Source organism: Schistocerca nitens, chromosome 2 (genome assembly GCF_023898315.1).
Source record: "Schistocerca nitens isolate TAMUIC-IGC-003100 chromosome 2, iqSchNite1.1, whole genome shotgun sequence".
NCBI lineage: Eukaryota > Metazoa > Arthropoda > Insecta > Orthoptera > Acrididae > Schistocerca > Schistocerca nitens.
The window spans coordinates 216,625,322-216,640,755 of record NC_064615.1 but is presented as its reverse complement, the minus strand read 5'-3'; positions in this window follow the sequence as shown (position 1 = coordinate 216,640,755).

Sequence of the window (15,434 nt, the reverse complement as noted above, 5' to 3'; positions counted from 1 at the left end):
TCATAAGTGTGAAGTTACCCAACTGTGTAATTACGTAAACATCTGTCACTAATGTAGTAAAAAAAATGTTTATCTCTCAGTTACATGATCAGATAGCTGTGTAATTTGTGTGTTAGAGAAATATGGTACCGATGTGTAAAGTTGTATAAGCAAATACCATATTAGCTAGGGTTCCTTGTGGTTGCCACACACATGGTACACAAAGTAAGCGTGTACCCCCCTGAGGATTAATGTAATTAAACCCTCAGGTGTTACAGATTACAGAAATGGAATGAAATGTATCACGGAAAACTTTCTTTGTAATTAAAAAATCTTTAAAAATAAGTGTCTTAAGTCTAAGATTAATCACTCAAATGCGTGTACTGTAGCGCTAAACTGTGCGTCTTGTCGCAACATAATCTCTGTGGAAGTGTCGTAGTTATCGTCCTCTGTAAGCAAAGTTCTGCTGAAGTCAATGTACTTACCTCATGATAAACAAAAGTGAAATGCTTTGCGTATAGATATCTTAGTTGTTATGCTTATTGGCGTGATGAAGAAAGTACTGTACAGTAACGTATTGTTGTGCCACGAAAAAGGCTGTCTCATTGTTGCTATACCACAAAAGTTACTATTAAAACATGTTTTACTTTACAGAATAATACCGAAAAACTGTGCAGATATAAAACATACACCGCAAAAGCAACAAGGTAAATTGTCACTCATTAGTAGCGTCGTGATATAATCGTGTAGCTGTCACGTAAACTAACCTCTGTGTCATCTGGTATCTCTCAGAAAGCACTTTAATTTCAGAATGTATTTTCAAATAAACCAAAATGTTGCATTAAAATCTCATTAATTGTACTGGTAAATGTTCTAAGTATGTGAGCCTTATAGTCGTTACGTAATCGTGCAACAAACAAGCAAGAATGTACAAATACAACACAGTGTCGTCTGTTCACTATAACAATACATTCGTAATTTCTGTTTAAAAATGTTCCCTAGGTTCTAGACTGGATATTTAACTTCAAACATTGTTGCATGTTAACAGTTTCTTAAGTCTTACAATGCATACTAGAAATGTGAAAAGTTTTATGGCAAAGACAAAGTTAAAAAGCAGATTATCTCTCAATAAACGGTTTTACGTGTGAAATGTGGTGTAAACCTTTACTCTTCCTAGTACACAGAGTTTCAACTTGAACGCAATTATCATACGGTATACGTCGGTAAAGAATACTGGAATTTTTCTCAAGGTTAGCGTCTATGTTATTTTTCTCTGAGCCAGCCGGCGCAAGCGGCTGCCTGCGGTGCGAGTCATTGTCTGTCTCTTTGTTGGCGTGCGTCGTTATTGAGATTAGGAGACCTAACTTCTACAAATTCGCCTTGCCGAGAGGGCCCAGCTCTGTTAGAATCCCGCGAGTTCTGGTGCAATTCAGGTCTGTCGTTACGAATACATCGTCTGTCGTCATGTCGGTAGATTCCGTAGTTTCCTCCTTGTCCGTCACGTGGTGGAGAATTTCTCCCTGAATCATAACTGTGCGCCGAACTGTTGCATCGGAAGTTATTCTGCCTCCCTTGATAATAATTGTTTTGGTTTCCATATCGTCTGTGTCTCTGGCTGTCTCTGTGATAGTCATTACTATGGAAATGCAATCTTTCTCTGTAATTATTTTTACTCTGCCAACGGTTGTCATACAGGTGGTGTCTGTTTTGGTCACGATTTGCGTTGTAAGAATAGCCTTGTCGTGTCCAGTTATTGTTTCTGTCGTCACGGAATTGTGACGTATGTGACCTGTAGTGATTGTTTTCCTGTTTTCGCATCCGGCGACTGTCTGTGTCAATTTCTAATTCTTGTAGGAGTCCCTGAAAAGCTTCAATGTCATCTTTGCAACGTCCTGCCAAAATAATATGTCGTAAATGTTCAGGCAATTTGAGTAAGCAAATGCGGATGAGTTCTGAGGGGCTGTATGGGTTTGACAGGTACTGATTCTTGTGCAACATGTCTTCAAAATATTTCACAAGACTGGAAAATTCAGATTGTTCGAAATGTTTCATCATTATGATGCTATGTTTTACTCGGTCTTGTGTAGCTTGAGACCAATGTACTGAGAGGAAGGCATGGTAAAATTCTCCTTCACTATGACAATCGTGAATGACCGAACGCATTCTTACAGCTGGTTCATTCTCTAAATAGCCACACATAAATTCTAATCTGTGTTCTAACGACCAGTTGGGAGGAAAACAATGAGAGAATTGATGAAGCCACGCTTGTGGATGAATGTCGTTGGCAGAATTCTTAAACGTTTTGAATTTACGTGTAGTAATGAACAGCTTATAGTCAAAATCATCGTGTCGGCGAGTAGCATATCAGTCATTGTTACGTCGTGTCGGCGGTTCCATCTCAAAATTCGGTGCACATTGCCAATTTCTTTCATAATTTCCGAAGTGCCCTGTGTTATTATTTTGTGGTTGTTCCGTATTTCTATTTCCCTCTTCCCGTGTTGGAGCGCGAGTGTCCTCTGAAATACGTAATTCTTGTATTACCTGTGTCAGCTGATCTTCTACTTCCCGGATTTCTCTTTGGTGTTGATTCAGATTTTGTTTCAGTTTCCTAATTTGTTCGCACTCTTCTGTGTCATTAAAGACTACCGGTTTTGTGTCATTCAGATTATCATCTACCTTCGTAGATAAATTAGTGAACTGATCCGAAAGTTCGGCTACTTTCTCCGATAGTGTACTTATTTCCTCAGTGTATTTTTCTGAACCAAGTTTCAGAGTATCTACTGTGTCCTTTAAGTTTTCTTGAGTTTTTGCAAGTTGCATAACCGAATCGGTAGATGCAACTGAGTCAATTTTAGCCGACAAAGTCTCATGATTTTCATGAACAATGGTTTGCAGTTCTTTTATGGCTGCTTCGTGATTCTGTAATGCATTTTCATGCCGCGAAAAAATAGGTTGAAAATGCTCACAAATTTGTGTTTTTACATCATTACAGACTTTTTGACATTTCGATTCAATATTATGTAACTCGGTAGTTAAATCTTCACGTGTTTGTTCAAGCTTATTTTCCACTGAGTCTAACTTTTGAAGCTTTTGTTCCATTGCGTCTAACTGTTGCTGTGTTTCTCTCTGGTGTTGTTCCATTGTGTCTAACTTTTGTAGCTTTTGCTGTGTTTGACTCTGATTTTGTTCCATTTGTTTCTGATTTTGTTCAAGCGTTGTGTCTAACTTTTGAAGATTTTGTTCCATTGTGTCTAATTTTTCAAGCTATTGTCCCATTTGTTGCATTAATTGTAATAACAATGCACTGGTGTCTGAAACACGTTCCTCAGTGCTTTTCGGCAGTGAAGTTGCACCGGCAACATTCACATTTTGACAAGCAGAAAATGTGTCTTGACTTATTTGAGAAAACGGTGAGGACCCAAATCCTGAATCCACAGCATTTCCGAGATTGTTTCCTGTCATTTCGGATTCCTGAGGCGAGCTGTCGCCGACCGATCGATCGATAATGCTTCCCTGCTCACTATTTGTTTCACTGTCTACGCCATTGTTTACCGCCCGCTCCATTTCCCTATGCACAGTTACCAAATTACTACTTTGAATATTAGTTAATTCATTACACGGTGGCGCTAACACACTGCTTTCGTCTTCGCTGTCATTTCTCAATTTACTTTGGAGCCTAGTGTTACGTTTTTCACACGCCATTATTGTCACATTATTTCACACGACAACACAGAAAAACACAATTTGAAGAGCAAAAATAAGAGAACACATTAACATAACACTGAAAATAATATCTAGTTAATTGCAGCTGCGAAATACTTGGTGCAAATCTACATGAATGCCACAACTGTTTTACTGTACAACAATGAAAAACTACAACTACAAAGGAGATTCTCTCTACAATTATGCGCTAGCAATAAACAAAATCTACACTAATTACACAAACTACAAGAAAAAATCAGAAGATTCCAGTGAGGTATCCTGGCAGGGTCGCCATATGAAACTTCCCCTTTAAACAATTTATACAAGACTGTGCTTAACCTGACACACAATATTTTTTAGCGCAACGCAATCTGACTTTCACAAAATCCCTACAAAAGAATGGCCCTGACTAACATTAAACTATACCTTTCACAAATCACTAAATCACTTACCTCACAATAATCTTCGTTTCTCCCACTACTGCAATACAGCAAGCGCCACTACTGCCAGCTAAATAAAAGATTCAAACTATGGAAGGCACTAACTACTGATAGGGATAGTTAGCAAATGAAAGATATTAATAGAGAACAAACAATGTATTTACCTTGATATCATCACATGTATATATATATATATATATAGAGCAGTTCATCACAAATTTCAAAACTCCGCCATCTCTCTCTCCACATCCACCACTGCTGGCGGCTCACTTCCAACTGCGCAACGCTATGCGCTGTTCGCAGCCAGCTGCGTAACACTACAATGGCGAGTATTACAACAATGCAAAGCAGCCACAGACTGCACACGGCACTGCCAGTGATTTTCATACTGAGGTGGCGTTACCAATAAAAAAACCTAAACAGCCTACTTACATATGTAATAACACTTGGAAGTTTTAGATGTATATTCGTGTCCCACGAGTTTAATTTTACTACTGCATCACCATGCATACCTACACACTTTACGAACAGACACATGAATGTCGATATGGGTATATTCATCCGTCATTTTCCATGTATATATTCCATCATACTGCATAAATAGTCCCACTCATACCATGTTCGAAAAAAAAAAAAAGTTCAAATGTGTGTGAAATCTTATGGGACTTAACTGCTAAGGTCATCAGTCCCTAAGCTTACACACTGCTTAACCTAAATTATCCTAAGGACAAACACACACACTCATGCCCGAGGGAGGACTCGAACCTCCGCCGGGAGCAGCCGCACAGTCCATGACTGCATCGCCTCAGACCGCTCGGCTAATCACGCGCGGCTAGTACCACATACCATGAATACTGCACTTTAGTATGTGGTCATTGTGAATTTTATACCGCTGTCACTACTTAGAGGTGACTGTCAGGTACCGAACCAATATTTAGAACTAGTGACTGTCACATTGTATGTGTTGGTGAATAAAATACACTCCTGGAAATGGAAAAAAGAACACATTGACACCGGTGTGTCAGACCCACCATACTTGGTCCGGACACTGCGAGAGGGCTGTACAAGCAATGATCACACGCACGGCACAGCGGACACACCAGGAACCGCGGTGTTGGCCGTCGAATGGCGATAGCTGCGCAGCATTTGTGCACCGCCGCCGTCAGTGTCAGCCAGTTTGCCGTGGCATACGGAGCTCCATCGCAGTCTTTAACACTGGTAGCATGCCGCGACAGCGTGGACGTGAACCGTATGTGCAGTTGACGGACTTTGAGCGAGGGCGTATAGTGGGCATGCGGGAGGCCGGGTGGACGTACCGCCGAATTGCTCAACACGTGGGGCGTGAGGTCTCCACAGTACATCGATGTTGTCGCCAGTGGTCGGCGGAAGGTGCACGTGCCCGTCGACCTGGGACCGGACCGCAGAGACGCACGGATGCACGCCAAGACCGTAGGATCCTACGCAGTGCCGTAGGGGACCGCACCACCACTTCCCAGCAAATTAGGGACACTATTGCTCCTGGGGTATCGGCGAGGATCATTCGCAACCGTCTCCATGAAGCTGGGCTACGGTCCCGCACACCGTTAGGCCGTCTTCCGCTCACGCCCCAACATCGTGCAGCCCGCCTCCAGTGGTGTCGCGACAGGCGTGAATGGAGGGACGAATGGAGACGTGTCGTCTTCAGCGATGAGAGTCGCTTCTGCCTTGGTGCCAATGATGGTCGTATGCGTGTTTGGCGCCGTGCAGGTGAGCGTCACAATCAGGACTGCATACGACCGAGGCACACAGGGCCAACACCCGGCATCATGGTGTGGGGAGCGATCTCCTACACTGGCCGTACATCACTGGTGATCGTCGAGGGGACACTGAAGAGTGCACGGTACATCCAAACCGTCATCGAACCCATCGTTCTACCATTCCTAGACCGGCAAGGGAACTTGCTGTTCCAACAGGACAATGCACGTCCGCATGTATCCCGTGCCACCCAACGTGCTCTAGAAGGTGTAAGTCAACTACCCTGGCCAGCAAGATCTCCGGATCTGTCCCCCATTGAGCATGTTTGTGACTGGATGAAGCGTCGTCTCACGCGGTCTGCACGTCCAGCACGAACGCTGGTCCAACTGAGGCGCCAGGTGGAAATGGCATGGCAAGCCGTTCCACAGGACTACATCCAGCATCTCTACGATCGTCTCCATGGGAGAATAGCAGCCTGCATTGCTGCGAAAGGTGGATGTACACTGTACTAGTGCCGACATTGTGCATGCTCTGTTGCCTGTGTCTATGTGCCTGTGGTTCTGTCAGTGTGATCATGTGATGTATCTGACCCCAGGAATGTGTCAATAAAGTTTCCCCTTCCTGGGACAATGAATTCACGGTGTTCTTATTTCAATTTCCAGGAGTGTACTATTGTGTACTTGGCTGCTGTCGTTGTGTTACGGTATATTCAGATGACACCAGGTCCGAAAGGTTGGGAAGACATCTTTTGGGCTGCGAATGTGGATACATGTGAGCATCCTCCATCAAAAGTGGATCAGATACTCAATGCAGCAGCTCTGCTCGTGCTACAGCGTAGTCTAACAAAGCAGGATGTTCTGTGGTCTGCAGCTGCTCCTGTATGTCTGTAGGATCCGTTCAATGCCACTACCTTACGGCACCTTACTGGGTGGGCCTGCATACCCACATGCAACCACTGGTCGCCGTCGGAGTCAACTTCTTGCTGCATCAATAATCTCCACATCACCCACGTACTGCTTACCGCAGAGTGCATCCTTCATTGGCTCAAACGGACAGAAGTCGGAAGGCGCAAGATCGAGGCTGTAAGATGGATCATGAAAAAATTCAAACGAAGTTTTCTGATTTTCTGCCTCACAGGAGCACAGGCTTGTGTGAGGGCTTGCGTTATCATGGAGGAGAAGTTCTGTTGCATTTCTGTGGCGACGAACACGCTGAAGTTGTTTCTTGAATTTCCTAGGGTCCAGCATAGCACACCTAGAGTTAATGAGGCAGGACATCAGAGTAACGCCTCGCCCAACGACTCACCGTGCTTTTGTTCATTGCAGGTCTCCGTAGACATTCTGAAAGCGCCTGTGAATATCTGCGATGCTCTGGTTTCCCGCCAAAATAAACTCAAAGACAGCTCTCTGCTTGGAACGCACCTCCTTTACAGACGCGATTTTGAAGGTTACGTATAACGCCACTGCCTACCAGAAATTCATGAGACTATAGGGGCTGAAGCGTGAATATTCCACGATGCCCCACAACAAATTCCGCATTTTTTCAATCGAAATTATCCGAAAAATAATGTAAGGTGGCTATAATTTCGCACCTTACAAGAACTCATCCACATACTTTGCTGTGATCTACAAACACAATTAGATATATGTGACGGGTTGTACATCGTATATATGAATATATAAAGTGACTGAAATTGACACGTACATCTTCTAAGTAATTGTTAACGCTTATTGCATGAAAGATGACGGAGTGTCTTTATTATAAAAATGGCGTAATGAATGATTGCCTGAACTAGTAGAGGTTGGAACGCCAGTGGGAATGAAACGGCTGGCGGAACTGGAACCCTGGGTGAAAGGCCCACACAGGTATGTTTGACCTGCTTAAACACAGGAAATAGCAAGACGAACGTCGTAGCACCTAAGCGCTGGAGCGCAGTAGAGTCACGACCGGCCGGTATTGTAGCCGAACCATCAGGATTATACTTCGGAAACGCTGCAAATCTTGGACGCAGGTGAGAGGAACGAAGAAGCGGCACCTCGGAAACCGCGCAGACTGGGTTACTTCCAAGGATTTTTACTCAGAAGCGTACCATTGTACGATTATAGGTTCTTCCTCGCAAACTTTCCGCGTTGGACGATAAAAGACTAAAATATGGTTGGTCGGCGTTCGGAAGAATTTATACAGAGGGAGAATATTTCCGTGGTTTCGGGAATATGATTCGTTTTCGGAATTACGATGGTGGGGAGCCGAGCCTTGCTGGGAAGTCAGCGGTGGAGAGACGAGGTCTTCCGTTGTGAGCGCCCGTGTGTGACGGTCTCTCGACATCAGCTTTTGTTGGTACACACGGACTTGCTGTCTTTGCTCTCAGGAGAGTTTATAGTTAGAACAGTTAGGCACTGTACTGTTGCGAACCTATACGATTCTGGACTTCACTTCTGGGTTGGAAGTCATCGTTGAGTTCGCAGCGTTCAGTAATTGAGAGCACTTCCTCTGCCCATACTTACGTTGAGACGTTATCTGAACCCTGTCTTTGTGGCTGGGAGTTCGCGTTTCTCGTCTGTAGAAAACAGAGGAGAAGACATTATTAGAGCATATTAGTCAGAGGACCGTCTTCTGCCGTCCTAGTGTTTGAAAGAGTTTATTTGTGGCTGGAGCTATTCCATCGTCGCAGACGAGTATGAGAACCATCACGTCGACGCACCGGAAGCAGTATATACGGTGATATCGCAAATTGCTTCGGCTTATTAGGGCTATAAAAGCTAAACAGCTGTTATCGCGTTGTTTATTTCCACTGAGGTTCCACATCACCGTAGATCATCTTTGAAAGTAGTGTCTTCCAGTGTTTGGTACGTAGATAATGTCAGGCATTTGGCGTTATTTGTTACATCGCGTGGCCATAAAAGGAGGCAGAGTTGGGTAATTGATTAATAATCTTACTTAAGAAATATAGACATTTCTCAGAAAGGGTGTTTTTTTATTTAAATCTGCGATAAACGTATAATCAGAAACAACGTTTATCTTTAGTAGTATTAGATGCCTTCACCATTCATTTATGCTTAGATTGTAATTTATGGAATTAAGAGATCCTAAGATCTGCTTCAGGGGGTAGTCAGCCAAATCATCATTGTAGCGTTTATTATTTTCCGTTGCGCACATTCATTTTTACACCTGCCTGGAGTAGCATCATGGAATAAGAAGTGTTGCATTACTTACTGAACGCCCCTCATAAATGAATGAATAATCAAAAATAAACAGCATAAATATTTGTATATACTAACGTCCGCCGTACTAGCTTTTTAGCAGGCTGATAATCTCTGACCGTATCTATCTACGTCAGGGTGAACAGATTTGTGGAAAGCAATTGTGAAGCGGTGTTTTTGTGGTTATGTGACTTAAAGGGGTTTTCACGTAGTCTATTAATCATTTAGATGAAAATGAATTTATACTAATTTATTTCTGGTCGGAGGTAACATTTCGCCGTCAAGCCCGGTTCACATAGTAGAAACATCGTGTTTTAGATAGTAATATCATACGACCATCTGAAGCTGACGCTGTCGCACCGAAAAGCGCAGTAACAGACTAATGTTGGTCATAGAAAAGCTTCTGAAGCATAAAGCACATTTCCCAAAATTTACTCTTGTGTCGTTGTTATTGGAACATAATGAAACTAATCAACAACTACTTAGCATAACTGACATTAATTTCGCAATTTTCGCATGCCGGTACCGTGCGACTGACAAATATTGCTGCGGGTGTGCACGGTGTGCCGTTTGACCTTCTTCGTTCAAAATTTACAGCAAATCCCGGAAACTTTAATGAGCGGTGTGTTCACTAATTAGCCATCAGTGAATTCGTTCGTCGTGGTGCCCACACCAAAGGGATCCCGTATCGATGAGACCAATTAGTAAGCTTCCAGTAACGCAGTATTCCGCAGTGGATACAGACTTCTCTCGTTGCGACGTAAAAAAAAGTTTCAGCACCACCACAAAGCCAAAGTCTGCTCCTAAGAACGTAGAGGGCCTTTTATCTTCGTCTTATTCCATTTCATACAATTCCTGTCTGTTTGTACCATTAATCCATCATTCTTTCCTCGAACTTGATCAGCGAGCTTAAAACTTTCCAGTTTCGCTGCCCTCCGGCTTCTGTTCTTCTTATTTCCTCCAGTATTTCCTCCAGACTTCCAGTATGCCCACGCCTTGGTATGCTTATCTCGTAGCCGCTTTGATGGTTTATTCAAATTAAGCTGCTCTTTGGAGTAGGGATTTAACACTGCCTAATGGGCTCTGACCTATAAATGGTGCTTCTAAATTTGATGGATTAAACCAAAGTCTTTGGAGAACTTAAAGCATGACGTCAGTCGAAAATGAAGGCGTGAGTTATTGACTGCAGGGATGTATAACTGAAAGCAAAAGCTTAAATATTCTTTTCGAATACGCCACTCAGCGCATCAACGAACTGAAGAGGGCGATCACAAACATTTGTTGCAATGGGAGCTTGAAGTGGCAGTTACCAATCATAGAACGACGTGCTCTGCCTTTTCCACAACTCTGCATCGTAGTTGTAGGTAATAAAATCATTGATAACAAGAAAAATTGTTAATGTTTTTCATACGCATTGTTAGCCATTAATACTGCAACATCGAAAGGGTGCAAAAAAGGGCAGCTCGTTTTGTATTATCACGTAATAGGGGAGAGAGTGTGGCAGATATGATACGCGAGTTGGGATGGAAGTCATTAAAGCAAAGACGTTTTTCGTCGCGGCGAGATCTATTTACGAAATTTCAGTCACCAGCTTTCTCTTCCGAATACGAAAATATTTTGTTGAGCCCAACCTACATAGGTAGGAATGATCATCAAAATAAAATAAGAGAAATCAGAGCTCGAACAGAAAGGTTTAGGTGTTCGTTTTTCCCGCGCGCTGTTCGGGAGTGGAATGGTAGAGAGATAGTATGATTGTTGTTCGATGAACCCTCTGCCAAGCACTTAAATGTGAATTGCAGAGTAATCATGTAGATGTAGATGTAGATCAGGAAGAACTGAAAGATAATAAAATTTGAATTATTGTGTATATGTAGGACGAATTTTTAACCTAATTGGAAGGTGATTTTGAGATGTACAGGGTGCGAAAGTTAGTAGGAGTTGTAAGGTCGGACAATAACAAGAGTTCTAATGCAGTTGGGCGCCAAATTGAACTGAGAGTGGATGATAGATAGGGCCTTCCACTATGAAAATTTCGTCCATAAGGGACCGCATCATGGGGACTGCGAGTGATGATAAATACACAGAAAACAGTTTTCTCCTGTAGTCACTTATTTATTTAACCACTACGCGTTTCGATGGTTCGCACCATTATTGTCAGGTGGAGAAGAGCTCCTATGGCTTTCCACAGTAGCAGACAAAGAGCAATGTAGGTTGCGTTGCGTCTTTTGCTGATGATATTCTTTTTCTTTTTTCACAAAAGACAATTTTCAAATAAAAAAACAAATTCGTGAGAGAAAATGGTACCTACAGCGCCGAGGAGCATAAAAAGCGTACATGTTGCTATTTCTTTCCCTCCACTGTACGTTATGTTTCACTTTCACTTCAAAGACGTTGTACAAGTCACAATACGCTTATTTACATTGTGTATAAAGATAACTAAAAAGTGCAATAGCTGGAGCTTGGTAATCAGTTAGTCCACATCACAAATCAATTAATTTGTTGTACACATAAATATGTTTTTCTTGTATTTTAAAAATATTAATGGGCTACAGCATAATATATCATATTAAATGCTTATATACAGAAAACGTTATAACTGATCATACATATACAGGAATTTTATGAAACTAAAACACCTTCAAATACCACTTGCAAGAGATTCATATTCTTTAGCTTGTTCCGCACCAACTATCAATCCTACAGAACAAGTGAATGGGTCTTCTCGTAAAAATTTTAATGTAGTTAAATTCTGTACTGGGTTACGTTTCCGTTAGAGGCCATAGTTTATACATTATTCAATAAAAAGTACAAACGTGACCTTCAAATGCGTTTTTCTTGAATAACTCGAAAACTGTGACCTCCAGCGAAAATGTACCCGAACAAACATTAACTACATTAAATTTCCTGCAGAAAGACCCTGTTCATTTTTCTGGAGGCCTGATTGTTTGGACATAGATTGTGAGAGAGTATGAATACCTCGGACGTGGTTTTAAAGGAATTGTGGTTTGCATAACACGCATGGTTAGTGGCATCCGAATGACACTGTATATTGTAGGTTGAACCTATTGGGAAACGAATAAGAGTGGTTAAATTGCTGTGCATTGAAACTGCAAATTATGAGAATTCTTTAAGTAGTTTGTCAAAGCTGTAGTTCTTTGTACAGAGATATCGTGTGTCCTTTGATCAGTGTGTGTAGAATCCTGAGGTAGTTTTGCACACTGTCAAATGGATGTCCTGTATCTTTTGTATGGGAGGCTATTTCAGATTTGTTTGGCGTGATGTACTGTAAGCCGTTGATGTGTTCTTTGAATCTAGTGTGGAAGGTATGGCCTGTTTGGCCTATGTACAGGGGCTAGGCATTTACTACACATGTTTTTAAATATTCCAGCAGACGAAAATTTATCTCGACCGCTTTTTAGGTTACGAGGTAGTCTGTGGAAAATTTTATTGTTTGTTTGTTTAGAATGCGATTCCTATTCTATGTCACTGGAAGACATAGGACATTTTTTGTGAGATAGTACCGAGGAATTAGGTGAATGGCTTCCACACTGTGCCAGACATCAACCATAGTACTGGCACGTGGTGAACTCCTAGCCTCGCAGCAGCCATGACATGATTTTCAAAGGTGAAGGATAACAGCAACACCCTCTGCGCTGAGAGAGCTTTCGACAGCGCAAGCATATATGCTGTTGCGTTATCTTGTTGAAATATAACGTTGCGAAGAACTAGAAAACGGGGCACAACCACCGGTCTTACCATGTCCGAAACATACGATATTACTGGCTATGCGAAGCAGAGCTGGACGTCTTCTGCATCCCATGGCACTGCATGCCATCACAGCTATTGCTGCGTTCAGTATGACGATGATGAATGCAATCTACCAAAGTTATTTCTCCTCAGAGCCTCCACACATCAATACTTCTATCTTGACGCTGTACCCGGAACAAAAATGATTCAAATGGCTCTGAGCACTATGGGACTTAATTTCTGAGGTCATCAGTCCCCTAGAACTTAGAACTACTTAAACCTATTTAACCTAAGGACATCACACACATCCATGCCCGAGGCAGGATTCGAACCTGCGACCGTAGCAGTCGCGCGGTTCCGGACTGAAGCGCCTAGAACCGTTCGTCCACCACGGCCGGCCGCAAGAGCATCTCAAGTTTAGTGCTGCGTTGGAACAAACGTGTGAACCGGTGTGGGGACTGTGTGGTAAAATAGTGTAAGGTACGTAGAATAGGATGCATACTGGTCATTGCATCCATGTAGTCTTGATAACTTTAAATTTTTATTGGCAGTAATGTATATAGCCGGCAGCCGCAAACTTCGGAGTCAGAACTGTGCAGTCCGTGTAGGACAAGGAAACATCACCAACTTGACCTAGCATTTTACGCAGAAAAAAAGCACAGTTGTATGATATCAACTCCAGCAATCGATTCGGCGCGAAATTTTAGGCCATAATTCTGACAGTAGGCGCTTATGACCTGAACGTACCACTTTTAAACATGTGCGCGAAACGATTGTAGCTCGCTTCGCCCTCCTGCAGCCACTTAATGACCGAGCGCGGAATATGCCTCTTTTTCTCTCCATTGGACGCCTCCTTGGATGAGTGGTCATCAAGGCGGAATGCCATGCTAAGGGCGCGGATTCGATTCCCGAGCGAGTACGTGATTTTCCTCGCTCGGCGACTGGATGTTATCATAGTCATCTTTTCGTCCCCCATTGACACGCAAGTCGCCGGAGTGGCATCAACAACAAGGACTTGTACCAGGTGACCGGACTACCCAACGGAAGGCCTCAGTCCCACGTACATTTCATTTCCTCTCAATCTGCACCGAGTCTTACAGTTCTCCTGCATATGAGTGTGAGTTTGAACAGAAATCTCAGGTAAAAAACATCTTGTTTTGTTCCAGATTTGACTGTGAAAGGTTGTACTTTTTGAAATTATTGTTGAGAGTGGGGTACGACCTCCCTCAATCAGTTTCTTCCCGTTTGTTTGACTGATGACCACAGCAGTTGAGTCCCATAGTGCTCAGAGCCATTTGAACCATTTCGAACCAACCCGTTTGTTTACGGAAGACATTTGCCTTCGAAGGTGATTGTTAAATACCTTAGGAGTAGTGGGAAAAATTCGTAGGCTTTAACGATACACATATTTCATTTTTATATCTTGTTGGTGATGAAATTTCGGCATGAAATAATTACAGAAACCGTGTAATTTACTTCTAAATCTGTTTATCAACAATTTATGGTGGACAAAATAGCGACAGCTTGGGCTCTGTTACCTGTAAATATGAATTTACGTAGCCTTTTTGTAGAGTTCAATGCAGATTGTAATCATGAGTTTCAGGTGGTTAAATAGAGTAGACGCTTGGGAGACCAAATGGATAATTTTTAAAAAAAGGAAGAAAAAAAAACGTACAGTGGAGTGAGTAAGAGGTTGGTGAAATACTGTTTTCGCATTGTAAATATGCTTTGTTCATTGTGTCAAAGTGCGTGGTTTATAACGTGTAGGTGGTGCGAGAGTTCTCGTTACTTTCAATATTTTATGTAGCGATTCATAAATGAAACGTAAATGAAGAAAACGAATGAGTGTGGCAATCAAGAATAGCGTAGTGGTATTTAATTATTAACACCGCTATTGTGCATTATTTTGTTTGGATTTTAAAGCTGTCAGTGTTAAAGTGTAGTACATTTTCTGGAGGTGCGATATTCTTAAATGCGATTAGTATGACTCCATCGTAAATCGAAAATCATATCCTTAGACCCAAATAACTCTTTAGTTGCTTAGGTTTACTCATTTTTATTTTGAGTTGTATATATGGCTGCAGAATATCAATACGCGATTACTGTTAAAGCAATATAGAAAGTACAATGAAGCGCCGAAGAAACTGGTATAGGAATGTGTATTCAAATACAGAGATACGCAAACAGGCAGAATATGGCGCTGCGGTCGGCAACGCCTATACGAGACAACAAATGTCTGGCGCAGTTGTTAGAAATGTTACTGATGCTGCAATGGCAACTTATCAAGATTTAAGTGAGTTTGAACTTGGTGTTATAGTCAGCGCACAAGCAATGCCACATAGCATCTCCGACGTAGCGATGAAGTGCGGACTTCCCCGTACGACCATTCGACGAGTCTACCGTGAATATTAGGAACCCGGTAAAACATCAAATCTTCGACATCGCATCGGCTGGAAAAAAATCCTGCAAGAACGGGAACAACGACTGCTGAAGAGAATCGTTCAAAGTGACAGAAATGCAACCCTTCCGCAAATTGCTGCAGATTTCAGTGCTAGCCCATCAACACGTGTCAGCGTGCGAATTATTCAACGAAACGTGATCTGTATGGGATTTCGGACTTGAAGGCCCACTC